This window comes from Leiobunum rupestre, chromosome 4 (assembly GCF_980474605.1).
Source record: "Leiobunum rupestre chromosome 4, qqLeiRupe1.1.hap1, whole genome shotgun sequence".
Taxonomy (NCBI): Eukaryota; Metazoa; Arthropoda; class Arachnida; order Opiliones; family Sclerosomatidae; genus Leiobunum; species Leiobunum rupestre.
In genome coordinates, this window is record NC_143387.1 from 34,688,836 (window position 1) to 34,702,968 (window position 14,133).

At 39.2% G+C, this 14,133-nt stretch overlaps 1 protein-coding gene across 1 annotated transcript in view; it reads right to left on the bottom strand.

The window, feature by feature from the left end:
- LOC149947524 (frizzled-5-like) overlaps positions 1-5,972 on the bottom strand; it is a 55,209-nt gene extending 49,237 nt beyond the window's left edge. Inside the window, exon 1 of the mRNA XM_090171474.1 lies at positions 5,803-5,972. The gene's annotated coding sequence lies outside the window, so the exon portion shown is untranslated. The remainder of the gene's footprint in view (positions 1-5,802) is intronic.
- Between the last annotated feature and the right edge of the window lie 8,161 nt (positions 5,973-14,133).

A 14,133-nucleotide genomic window follows, 5' to 3' on the forward strand; every position in this document is an offset into this window, starting at 1 on the left:
ACTTCGGTTAGCAACGGTCCTAAGCGCAAATCCTCAAGAACGCGGTAGTGGTAACAAAGGATTGGTCTCCGAGAAAGAATGTCGAACGACAATTATTCAACTCATTCTTTGCCATCATCATTTATTTGCACCGCCCTTGAGAAGTTTATAAATAATCTCCTCGGGGGGCGACCCGGGCTCTCAAAACCTTTTATTCAGCATCTTCGTAAATATTATATCGTATACGCCGGAGTAAGTTGTTTAGAAAGGTCACCCGCTTATATATAGGCGTATATAGAATGGCTCGACTGGTAATAGTCTCATCTGTTGCTTTAACACTAAATTACAATGCTGGCTTTGTTTTTAGAAGCGTGTCGGGGGTGAGTGAGACGGTTGTGGCCAGCCAGGGAAGTCAGCGGCGCGTGACCTAGTGGAGCTCGGGGTTTTCGGCGCGGACATCCGTGCCAGATGAGAGTGACACCGCGTGGCGGGGGGGGGGGCTTCGAGTTAGAAGAAGCGCGACTGATAAACGTCTTAAACATCAAAGATGGGAGCCGTAGCTAAAATAGCGTGACCAAGTTTCGCGGCGTCGCGACTGGAGTGGGCTTCGTCGGCTGCCCCGAAAAGCGATATAGAAGACGCCGGTATCGCGCACAGGGAAGAACATTGTGCCCAAAATAAACACAACCGCTCGTCTCCCATTTTTTAAATGAAATGAAAAATTCGCTTTCGCAGCGGCGGCGGCGGAGGGTAAGCCCGATTGCGCTTGATGACTCTCCACCGCGGAACGCCCAAGTTGTACGGCACCCCCCGAACCGCTCGCTTCATTGGGCGCCCATCCAGAAAACGGTTCGTCGTCACTCATTCGAGCTTCGCATTCTTCACGCTTTTTCCTTATTGTCAAAAAATTAACCTTAATTTTAGCCCAAATATGTCTCGGCAATCCCTCAAAATAAGTTCATAAGTATGGGCTCGTTTCTTTATCCCTCTTTTCTGCCGCGTGTCCGCCATTACCTACGTGCCTCCCCGGTGAGGTTAAAGGGGGAACTAAACATGGACGCGCCCAACAACATTTCACCCGAATGACGTGACGTCATTATCTCTAAAGGGCCAAAAATGTTGTCATCCCCCCTGTCGCGCTCTGCCTTTGAGCCGTGGCCGCCGTTTCGTCCGAATGTCTCGCGTGCCATTATTTCATTTTATCGTTCGCATCACGGAAACGACTTAGGTTTTATCTTACTTAGCAGCGAATCTAAATAGACGGTCTAGCTGGTAATCATTTACCACGGTATTTTATGGCTATTTATCAACAAAAAAAAACGTTGTACGATAACATCCAATTTTGTTTCAATCATTATGAAATAATTCGAGAGTAATCCATTCTGTTTACGCGTAAGAATAATGACGTGTTATTTCAAATTGCAATTTATCACGATAATTACGATTGGTTTAACTATCAACGAAATAGACAGTTAACGTCATCGATTATATTAAAGTGTTGGTTGCACGAAAAATCGATAGTAATAAAAACGAATGAATGCGGGCTTGTTTTGAAGCCCAGGACGTTCTCTTTCCAAAAATGTCATTGTCGAAACAAATTTCCAAGCCTAAGTGTCCGAAACTGACCTTTTTCGCTTCCCAAAATCCTGAAATTTTCGGCGAATTTTTCTCCTCCGTAGCACGAGCAATTTGGGGCAAATCAATGCTGTAGTTTTATTCCTAAAATAGAAGGAACTGAAGTGGAGGGATTCTGTTTACTTGTAGAAGTTTACAAACCAGAGGTTTTTAATCATAATATTAGGCTAATTATTGAAATAAAAAATATTTTTTTACGAGCGCGACCCGACGTTTTAAGAAGAATTTACAAGGAGCCTTCGGTTTCATATCGTTTTTACCTCTCCGAGGGGACTTTGTACCCTAGGAGGGGTTATACAACCACCGTGTCTGTCTGTGGGTCTGTCTGTCAGGCCTGCGAACACGTTCGCATTTTCGGGGTAAAGTGTAATCACTGCGTACGCAGTTTCTTAGAATCAGGGAAAAGGTTTTTCTGTAGTAACTGCTTCTGCCTTTGAAGGTCTCAAAAATGAGCGATAGGTGGCGCTATATTCTCGGGAAAGCCTCATTGACAGGAGAGATTAGTCAGAAGCTTAGTTCCCGATATGAGCTATCCTCCATCAATAATCGAGTCAATGAAACTGCGGCGGTGTCCCGAGAGTTCAAAAGGTCACTTGACCAAGTATAGTTAATAATGCCCCGCGTTGCTAATGTCCCTCAAGGATATGGAGTTTTGAAATTCATCTGACGGTTTCAATATAATAATAATAACCAAGGTACCACACTTACAAGGAGACATCCCGAATTGTAACCCACCGATTTTGTTCAAACTCGGGGGATTGGTAGACCTTCGTGTATCATGAAAAATCCTAAAGGGAATTTATTCAATTGTCCGTTTTGCCATGGCAACGAAAAATGTTTTTGACAACACAAAATATTAAATTTTCCCATTGAAAGTAACATGGGATTTTGATCTCAAATTGATCAAAAGTTGATCAATTTTGATGTTTTCTTTATTAATTTTTATCTATTTTTTAAATTTTGGGCATTTTCTAAATTTTTAAATTTGTAAAAATTTTTCACAGGGGGGTCCTAGGAATCGGTCAGAATCCCATGTTATTTTCAATGGGAAAATTTCCATTTATTGTTGTCAAAAATATTTTTCGTTGCCATGGCAAAACGATTGCCCATTGAATAAATTCCCTTTATTATTTGTTGTATTGATGTCTCCTTGTTATCCCAAGTCATCTAACGACGTTTAATGCCTTTTAAATCAGGTGGCCAGACTATATCGTGTAAGAGAGTTATGGCAAGCACTTCATGCCAGGCGAGCCAACAGCTCCCTACACTCACTATTACCGTTAACCTCTACAAGTCCGAAGAACCCCTTTAACCAGTGGGGAGAGAACTTGTAAACTCAACGCGGGGATGGAACCAGGGTTGGACATAAGGCACTAGTCACGGCATTTGACTACTAAAATAAATGCTCTGACTACTAAAATTATTCGAAATCTGGGGGCTCACTAGTCAAGTTGACCAGTCAAAAATATACCAAAATATTAATAAATAATGGCGAATATTTCGTTATCATAAATTCACCATTCATCAATCCCATTTTATTTAAATAAAATTGTGATCGGCCAATGTCACCTAACTCGAGTGATAATAAATTCCTATTTTAATTCAGACGGGTAAAGAAAAATGTTGGCAGCCCATTTTGTTATTATACCCCCATTTTTACCCCCACTAGTCAGAGACTACTAAAATAAATGAAGATAGGAGGCTCACTAGTCATATAAAAAAATATCCTTATGTCCAACCCTGGATGGAACCCGGGTCCTCCGGCTGCGACGCGAAAGTGCTAAGCCCTCCGCCCCGCCACTGCTTCTAAATGAAGAATTTTGCATCGCATTTTGCTCGTGATAGTTCGTATCTTACGACAATATTGAGTATAATTTAGGCGCCATAGGGATTCCGTTAGTCGTCCGAAGTGAGAAATTGCAAAGCCTTTTTAGTTGTAAGCTTTAGTAAATTTATCGCGCGACTTCTGTTAATTATCGGCTACTATATCAGCGCTCGGCGAAAGCTCATTTAGAGCCGCTACATCTATTCTTAAACGAAGGGCGATAGCGATTAACAGCTAATTATCAACGGAAAAGGCTTTCATTGATACGTACGATACTTCCTCGTGTGGGCAACGCAATCTCGCGATAGAAGCTCGAGGCCTTATCTCGAAGCCCAATAATAGTTGCCACCGTATTCTGACAGTACAAATACAAACGGGCCCGATTAGATATTGCCGGATCCGATTGCGTTTCCAAGTGTAACAGCGCCAAAGGACAGATTTGCCTTTTAGCGTTTGCTTAGGCCATAATATGCCAATCATTTGATGGGCTGGCAGACGGATAACTTATCTAGTTTTGGAGATCCGCTACTTCGACTCGAGAATTGGCACCTGTCTTCTTCATACCCTATTGTTTCTCGTTTCGGCTTGCTTTGACATTTATAGATTGCACGGATTCTTTTTGCCAAAATGGAAATAAATAACACCTTATTTCTAACGCGAAAGATCTTAATTGTAATTTGTTATACGCAATCGCTGATAATAATAATATTGTACGCAATGTGCAACTCCAAACTAGTGTAAAAGTTACGCGAAGGAATGAAAGACATCAACGATTGTTAAAATATTTTAACAAAAAAAGCGCGACATGTTTCGGCTTGTGGCGAGTACGCCGCCGTTTTCAAACGCAGTTACAAGTCTAATTAGACTTTTTTAGTTGAAGTGTTTTAACAATTAAAATATTTTAACGATAAATTTGCCTTATAGTGTACTTTTAATCGTTGATGTCTTTCATTCCTTCGAATAATATCGTAGACTCGTAGTTTGAAAAATAAAATTTTTTGAAATTCCGTTTCAAAGTTATGTTTAAAATTGCAATATCTATTGTCGGTGTGATGAAATAGTTGATATTATGGGATAAAATAATTAAAATTACACCTATGCCCGTTTTCCCAACCAGCTAAAATTTATTTTAAAGGATTTTAACTTTTGAAAATCTTTTCTTCGTAATATTCTCAAAAAGAACGTTAACAGAACTGAAAATGATGGGCAATTCCCCACTTTAGTCCCAAAACCAGGTATCTCAAAACATTTAATTTGATGAAAAATTATTTAAATATTAAAAATAGAACTACGAATTACCCTGTAAAATATATATATTTTTTTAAAAATGGGATACTTATAAGACTATGAGCGTTATTTTCAGAATTTTGGGTATAAATCGAAGGGCTGACCACTATCCGTAAACGGTGTACAAGCCCGTAGCTTTGACTGTACTAAAGTGATTACGTAATCGATTACAGATTTAGCACTACCAAACGCTGTACTCGCGGTAATCGGGAAGTGGTTAGCCCCTCGGTATAAGTGAAGGTTAAAAAGAAAATTATTAGATAGAAGGATAACTTTTTCCTATTACCGAATTTCATTTAGCACTCTAAAAGCACTCCCAGAGCCCCCTATATTCCATAGAAAATATAGAAGAGGAATAGCAACTCTAGCTTTGACAAAACATTAAAATAGAAGAGGATGATTAAGCTCTATAGTTGGGTTCTTCCGATTAATTTATATTTGGATAGACGAGAATTAAGTCATAACATTACCGGAAGTTATTAGACGTAAAATGTCCCATTAGACGTAAAATGTCCCGATCAGTCGAGTTGCTAATCCTCTTCTAATGTAATTTGAATTACTGTAGCGCTTGCAAAGCGAAAATGAAATTCATTTTCAAAGTAGCATGCAGTCAGATAAAAATAACGCGCTAGTTAAAATACTAATTTAACTTGAAGGTCAAAGTGGAGCAAAATTAATTGTTATTTGTTTGACTTGGCTAAATAACTATTGGGCTAAATAATTTTTTATCCGAAATAATATACAATATATGACGTGTCAGCGTATAAAGAATGTTAGAAAATTTTAACTACAGCGAATATATAAAATCGTACGGAATTGTCATATATCGGGAGAGGGTCCTTGAAATCGATTTACACCATAAATCAAATCTGTAATAATAATTACGCGCGGTGGAGCGTAAGAAGTTCTACCATCCCCCTTCCTCGGATCAATATTGAAGCTACCTGTGGTGTCAAATTAATCATATTTAATATACAGGGTGTTTCCCCGTCGGACCTTTTGAGCCACCGCTCCCGTAATGTAGGCTAGCTCATTCCAATATGCCGGCCGGACCCCGAACGTGAGAAACGGCTTACCTTTTAAGGTGGACTGCCCGTAATTGGTAGAATTCAGGGGTGGAGGGATCTTGGCAACATGGCCACTTCCTCGGCTCTCCCGGTTAATGGCTTCCTTGGGTTGTCTCTTCCGCCTTTAGCCGCTCCAAGCCTCTGGAAGCCGCCGACACGAAGCTAGACGAACCTCTGACGCTTTTCTTGCTCGCTCGCTTTTCTCTCCCGCCACCGAAAATCGATTCCCGCCTCCCTGTCCTCCCCCCTCAAAAACGCTCGCCGCGCACTCTACTGAGCGGGAGCGGCCACTCGCCGCCTCAGACCCTCTACGAATCCCTGCCGTCAGCTCAATATCCGCCTCCTCCGCTTTTCTACTATCGCGGTATTATTCCTTAGTACGTTTTCTACTAAAATTAGTAGTTTTCTTACTGACTGAACTAAATGATAATGCATTTTTTCCAGGGAATGATATTTCGATGGTAGTTATTCTACTAAGACACGAATAAAATACACCGCGACGGGGGATTATATACTGGCGGTTATTTGGTTGATTGATTTTTTGGCACTTTATGTAGAATTTATTACGGCTACCGGAGCATTTATAACTGAACGATTTTAGGAAAGGGAAACCAAGAAAAACGTGATTGCCAGACCCTACCACAACAAACGCCTGTAAATTAACTTCACCCTGAACACCTTACCGCGATTCATTTAACGTACTCGCATCGTTCTAGAACGAAATCTCTTCAACACTGTCAACTGAGATTAATTACAAAAACTCCGCCAAATCGAAAGCTAAAAATACAAAATTATAGAAAAATTAAGTTCAAAAGAATTTCTTTCAGGGATGGTCAATAAAGAAAATGAGATAATAGTAGGCAAGATAAAAACATCGTCTGCCTTTATGGCTCACTTAGGATAAAAGCCTTTTATAATAAGATAATCCGTCGTGCTCAATTAAACGGGCACCAGTAGGCAGGAGCTCCTTTTTATCAAGTCCATTCTTTTATCAAACAATAAATTCACGCAAACGGTATAAATTTTCATAATTAACTTATTGCTCTAATAAAAGTGCCAGAAACTGGAGTGCCCGAAAATCCCCAAAATTACGACCACCCGGAGAGGGGCCACCCTTTCTTCCTCTCCCCCCCCCCTTAGGGCGTGCGCCACCCCATTATCCCTCCGCTTCCAAATCGAGCGGGGGGGGGGGGGCGCATCCACCTACTTCAATATCACGGCGATAAAATGGTAGTCGAACACCAGTTAACGCGCCATAAAGTTCTTAGAATAGCCACCAGAGGGACGGAAAACCGCGTTTTGTCTCGAGCTCGGGACAGACCCGGGGCTTTTATGCCTACTAAGCCTAACTTAATGTGTCCCGGAGAACAGGCGAGAACCGCAATAATACGTTTGGCAGCGGCCGTGCAAATATTACGAGCGCCCCGTTATCTAATCTATTGGCGAAAAGGGGAGGAACTTTGCTAAAGCATTTAAACTTTTAAATGACCCATCCCCCCTCCCCCTACACTAGCGCCTCAGCGGGAAAGAATATAAACATTGCGGGGTTTAGTTCGGTAATTTTTATAATGACATCGTTGCGGGGTCTTACAAACATTTTAAATATTTCAAAAGGAATTTATGGAACTAAATTTACAATCAAATAATACCTTTTTACTTTTTAGTGTCGTCTGCTTCGGTTTTGTTTCAAATTAATAATAAAAAATGCAATTAATAATATATCAAGAAATTAGTATTTACCGAATACCGGAAAGTTTATTTTTTCGTAAAAATATTTTTTAATTCATTTGCTGAAAGTACAAGCAGTGGCGGCGTAAGGGGGGGCGAGGGAGGAGGTCCGCCCCGGGTATCAGGGTATCCAGGGGTGCCACCGGAGAAGCTCGAGAAGGGGGGGGGGGGTGCAAATCAGAACGATTAAACTTGAAGAATGTTTTTGGGCGTGAGGGGGGGGGGGGGTTCTAAACGAAGGACCCGTGAAAACTTCTGCGTGGTCCTGGGGGTGTCACAGAACATTGCCGCCCCGGGGACCCAGCCTTCTTAAGCCGCCACTGAGTACAAGTAACCTAATAACAATAATTTTTTTTTTATTTAGTATCATGTCCCTGCACATGTAAAAAAAAATTATAATTACAATAAGTATGTCATTTTGGAAAAATTATCACCATACTGATTTTTAGAACTATTACACATTCTAGGTTTAGTTCTCAACACAGAGCCCTCTAGTGTCCAGAATCTCCTTAGTTCGAGTGCAAGTCCAAGTCGAAGCTTGGTGAGAATGTCAGTGTCAAATAAATAGTTCGGTCACGAAATGAGCATTTACACAATAGGAAGTGTCATACTTATTGTTATTATGTTATGTTGAAAGATTTTTATTTTTCGAAGATAATGTCAATTTTTTTCTCAAAAGACTTTATTTCTGTAAAATAATTTAAAAAAAAACCCTTTTGTAAAATATAATTACAAAAATAAATTTCATTTTCTTAGAAAGAACTTTCGATTAAAAAAATTCTAAAAAGAAAATTCATGTTATTATTTAATCTATGATTAAAAAGTGATAATGTTATTTTTGCGTTAAGCAAATTCAAATCCAAAAAAATATGCCGGATAACAAAGATTTGAATTCACATTTTTCTCCACTGAATTTCTCCATTTTCTAGAAATTTAACCCATTCAACATTGAAATGGAGCAGCCTTAGCCTCAGGCCCAAAGTACCCTTATAAAAGGACCATTTATTTCGAAACGAAACCATAAATTGCAGTTTCATTTCTTAAAAAGAAAATAAAACAGAAAAAACAATAGTTAAATTTTATTCATCCTTAAATTATCGAGAGTAATTTCAAAGATAAATTTATTTTAAACTCATTTGGCTGTTTCCTCTCCCCCCCCCTCCCCTTTATTTTGAAAGCATTTTCCTTATTGAGAGCGTTTTCCTTTTTTTTTAACGGTAAAGGGGGGGGGATAATCGGGGGGTATCCCTCGGAAAAGAGGGAGGGTCGGAAATGGATGAGCCCCCAGGGTGCGACAAGCGCGTGAGGGGAAGCGAAAAAGGGAAAAAAATATTCTTGCATTAAAGACGTTCGAGTACGGAGGGGGGAGGAAGGGAAGATGTCAGTGAGGGGGGGAACTTCCCGCCAAAATGGACGTTTCCGCCTACGAAGGGACAGACGAGAAGAGGACTGGGGGGGGGGGACGTGAAAACAGAGGAGAAATAGGTAGGCTAAAGGGGCTGGTTTGGTCGGAGGGGGAGGGGGGCGAGCGGAAGACTGAAAATCCCGCCAAAATGAACGTTCTCTAGACTGGCACGCGCTGAACGCAAATGAAGGGAAGAGAGAAGATGCTGATATCGATTTTTGTTACCCGTAGACTGAACGCCGGCCGGCTTACGGTGTCACCCCTCAATGTCTATCCGCGCGCGTGGTTTGCATTTATAATTTATGTAACCGGAAGGGTGGGGGGGGGGGGGTTATTTGCTAAATGGCGCCTTCATTTGCGATATATATTTTGTTTTATTTATTTTGTTGGTGAAAATTCAATACAAACGTTTCGCTCACCTTTTTGTATGTCTAACATTTTGTGATTTGTTGGTTGAGCACGTTACCCGAAGCGCCCTGTGTTTGTCCATAAGAGTAAGCCTACTTTCAGTTCAAAAATCACGGTACATTATCTGACAGATGTCATGAAGTTGTTCAAATTTTTACTTCCACGTAATTCTTACCATTTCAAAGAGTTGGAACTTGTAAGTGGTCGTCCAGGGGTTTTATTTTACTATACCTTATGAGTAACCAATGGTAATACTTCATTAAAGCGTCCCTAACGAAGTTCACTTTACTAATTTTAGCGTATGGTTTAACGAACTATTAAATCTTTCTGTTTCGCTTTAAAATTGGTTTTCAGTAGGGTAAAAATGCCTAAAAAATGTATTAGGCCTAACGCAAATGTTTCGCGTCAAGGCGTTTTTGCTCCGGTGAACTCCAACTTTTAACGCGTTATTGGTCACGCGACCTCTTGTACGGGGTTGCCATCAGCGACTCTGCTTGCTGGTGTATAGATTTAGTTGCTCGGTGAATGGACGCTGGTAGAGTGGCGTATGGTGTCTCGGCGATGAGTCGTTTTCCACCTGTTTACCGGCAAGGAGGAAGCCAGGGTCACGTGACCCTCGAGGACCAAGCTCTCAGACTAATGGAAATATCTCCCAACCCATTTGCGCATTTCTGGGCCTTATTTTTTCCTTTCGTTGTCTGACTTATCACTTGGAACGGGAGACGGAGTCACGGAGCTGCACGCTCCACCTTACAGACTCGCTCACTCGGTCACTCGATTTCCTGGACTTCACCTTGATCGAATTTCCAGAGAAACTCATCCATTCAACTTCTTTGATCAAAAAAGGGTTAAAAGGCGGGGATCTTTTGATAAATATGTATCGTGGGAAGATTTATTTTAGCCAGTCTTTGAGCGATGGATTTCATTTTCATGCGGAACTAATTTGATGCGCGCAAAGTCAGTAAAATACTCTCAGGACATTTGCTTTTCCGTGTCTTTGACGGTTCAACGGAAATAATATATAAATATCGTTCTATAGTTTTATTTTTTTTCCCCGCCAGAGAGGTTTAATCTCGTAACGCGGGATAAGAACAACGCAAAGACCCCAGATAATTTTCATAATTTTTCACTTGACAATAGTTCTTTATCGTTTGAATAAGACACCTGGTGGTGTGGCCTGGAACTAGACAGGGAATTATGGGAAATCTCATTTTGCAAGAGTCACTTGCCGTTTTAAAAAAAATCGTCTGCTTAGATTTGACCGTTAGTTTTAAAAAAAGTTTCTGCTTTCTTTTATTAAAGCATGTTTTAAATGACGAAAATGGATAATTAAATTTAGGTATTTCAAACATTGTGACAATTTTGAATTTTCAAAAAAATTCAATATTTAAAAAAAAAATCTCAGTATGATAATGTTCCAAATATTTAAATTAACAATTTTCTAAATTTATCGCTTGATAATTTTCAAACATTTTCGCTTGATCACTAGATTTCGTTGCCACGGTAAACCTTTTAAATAGCACAAGGATTGTAATAATTTTTGATTTTGGGGTCCACTTATTGGATGTTTCCGTGCGAAACAAAGTCTTATTCGACGATTTTTCGATTATAGAATAACCACATATATTTTCAAACATAATTTTATTTCTCGAATTTTAAAACTAGTTACTGTAATTATTTTACCCGAAAATGAAAAAGATAATAAGATATAACCATGGACAGTAAATTAAGAGGACAGGTTTTCGATACCCTTTCACAGTGCATTTTATTTCTCCCCGCGTATCAATCAGCTCGAAAGACTCCGAGGGAGTCTTGCAAGGTCGTTTGTACCACGTGATCTTAAAATTTCAAAATGGCAATCTAATGAGGTTGATATTGTTACGTAATTTCTTGCGCTTTATATTTTAGTAATTTTTAATTTTGGTTTTTTAATTCAATAAAAACTATCAACTGATATTTAGTATATCATATTTAATCTATAAAAACGTGAAAAAATACCTTTTGGCGTAAAAATGTACTTCGTGTTTATCTTTTTTCTTTTTTCGAACGGTATCGTTCACTCTCAGCGATACTTGTTTTTTTTTTTCAAATAACCTTGGACGACTCCCTTAGTGTGATTGGTTTACGGGGGCTAAAAACCAGGCTTTTTACCGATCCTCTAAACTCTACTATCCATGATATAACGATATTACCATGATTATTTATAATTTTAATCCAAATAATCCTAATCAAGGTTCAAAAACTGCCATTTTTGAGTCTACTTATTGGATGTGAAACAAGTTCTCATTGAAATCTTCTAGTGTTGTAAGTCGGAAAAGCTAGTCTCCGCGGAAAATGACCGAGGCCTTTTTTCCGGAAAATGTTCCGTATTTTTCCGAAAAAATAAAAAAAAGTGTTCATTCCATGATTAGTCTAATATATTGTTTGCAAATTTAAATAAAGTGGCATTTTCGCCCCATTTTTTCGAATTTAAAAGTAAAACTAAACATCTAGACTAGCTTTAAACTAAATAACAATGTCACACTATTAATGTTTTGTAGTATGTTTACTGTTATTAAACATTTTATATCGATAAAAAGTTAAAAACCTTAAAAACTCTTAAAAGTAATTTATGTTTAAACTTTTATTTTTCCGATTTGCGGAAAAAATTTTTGAAATTTTTCCGCAATTTATTTTTCCGGAAGATTAACAACACTAAAGTTTTTCTATGGAAATGTTAGACACGGGTATACTTATGAGTAGCTATGTTAAATATGGTACCACGCACTCGGAAACAACAACGTCTATTAGAATTAAAATCATCCTTTGTTAGGATCGAGAGAAATCAACGAGTTATTATCTGTAAAAGCGCCGCCCTACCCAATGTAAATAGCAGGAGAAAAAACACGTTGGTGCGGATCTAACGGAGTAGTATATATGTAGATGGGAATAGACGAGCGTTTAAAGACAGTCACACAATCCGAAAGAAAGGGAAAAAAATTGCTGGCTCGGCTCATCATTTCTCGCTCCGGCAATTTTCACCCCCCCCCCCTCATCTCTCTCTATTTTTTGGAGCGTGCATTATGCATGCATGAAGGATCTTCCCTTTCTGGATCTGCAGTAGCAGTTTCGCCTCCTCTCCAGCACTTTCCGAATCCATTTTTGCGTTACCTTATTTTGGGAGAAATACACAGTAGCTGCGGGAAACCGATGAAGTTGGCCCGCCGCTCTGCTGAGTTCGCGATACGCGCCTCTAGTTTTGCTTTTGCGCTTTCTAGACACTAATGCAATTACGAAAGACCTTTGAATTATCTATCTCGAACTATTACACTTTAATCGTAGCCGCTATTTAAGAGAAACGCGTCACATTTTTTAATTACTTTTCTGAAAAGCTGACAGTATGCAATTTCTTACAATAGGTTAACGGTAATAGTTAGTGTAGAGAGCTGTTGGCTCGCGTGGCATGAAGGGCTTGCCACCACCTTCCTACACGTTGTAACCCGGCCACCGGAATTAATGGCTTCAAAAGTTGTTTGGTGCCTAGCTGATTATTATTATTATAATAATTATTATTTTGTGGACAGTTCTGCCTTATTTGGGTAGTTCTCAAATTGAGTACTTCCCAAAATTTTCAATCTGAAAGTCATTTTGGATAATGGAATAATTGGTTTTGCAAAATGGACAAAATAACCAATCTTATCCTAATTTTGGATCCCTTTGGGTGTTCTAAAAAATCCTTAAAATAGGCACTGATATACAGGGTGTTTCAAAAGGGACTTTAAATACTGTTTAAGTTTACTTTTTTACCTCAATATGTTTACAATTTTTTTTTATCTATCACACGAACCCAAACCTTAATGTTCAAATTTCACTGCTGCTTGGTTTTGCGCTTGTTGCAGCCTACTTGCAGGGGCTAGTAGGCCACACTTTGAAGCTCTCTGGCGCTCTTTTAACTCATCGTAGGAAAATAGGAAAAAAACAGGTATACTTCTCAACTCACCCCCTATAACTCCTTAAAATTTTTGTATAACCTTTTGAAACACCCTGTGTAGGAACGCGTACTAGCTACTAGGAATGGTCATTTAGTGGTAGACGTTCTCTCACTGGGCTACGACTTAGATCCACCCCAAAACGTTTCGCTAGCAACTTGACGTAAATATTCTTTATTTAATATATAATTTCATTGGAGCTAAAGATACATTTCTTTCGTTAATAGTAGTATACTGTTATACTTATTCCTAGTAATTTCCCGCGAATAATGAATGTAGCGGAAACTTTTTTCTTTTATTATTATATTTTTCAGTTGCGAAGCTCTTTTTCACTAAAGTAACTGGTTTATTTGTTTTAGGAGAAAGGACTTTTTTTATCACTGTCAACTACAAAAGAGTTTCCCCAAAAATAATTCGTACTTCTTATTGCAGTTTTCCTAATGAAAGCGCTAGTACGGAACTTTTTATGTAAATTGTTTGACTTGAGAAATCCTCGCGAGGGGAAATACTTTAGAAGCTTTGCGGCGAAGTTGAGATTGGGGGACACTTTTTTTTCCGTTCCTTTTTTAGTGTTCAGTCGGCGATTTTAGAAAAGGGGATTTTTGATTTCCAAGTACTTTCGCCCTTTTCTCTGGCAGTGTCTTTCTGGGCAAACAAAGGACCTTACTGAGCATTTTTTCTCCGCCAAATTTCTCTCTTTTTTATCTTTCCTTTAACTAAGCTACTCCCGACTTTAATGGCCAGTCTCTGTCGACTAAGATCTGAGCCGCAGTTCTTATCGGAGATTACGCTTTTCGATTCGGCGTTATTCCCGGCGCCCTTCTCCAAAGC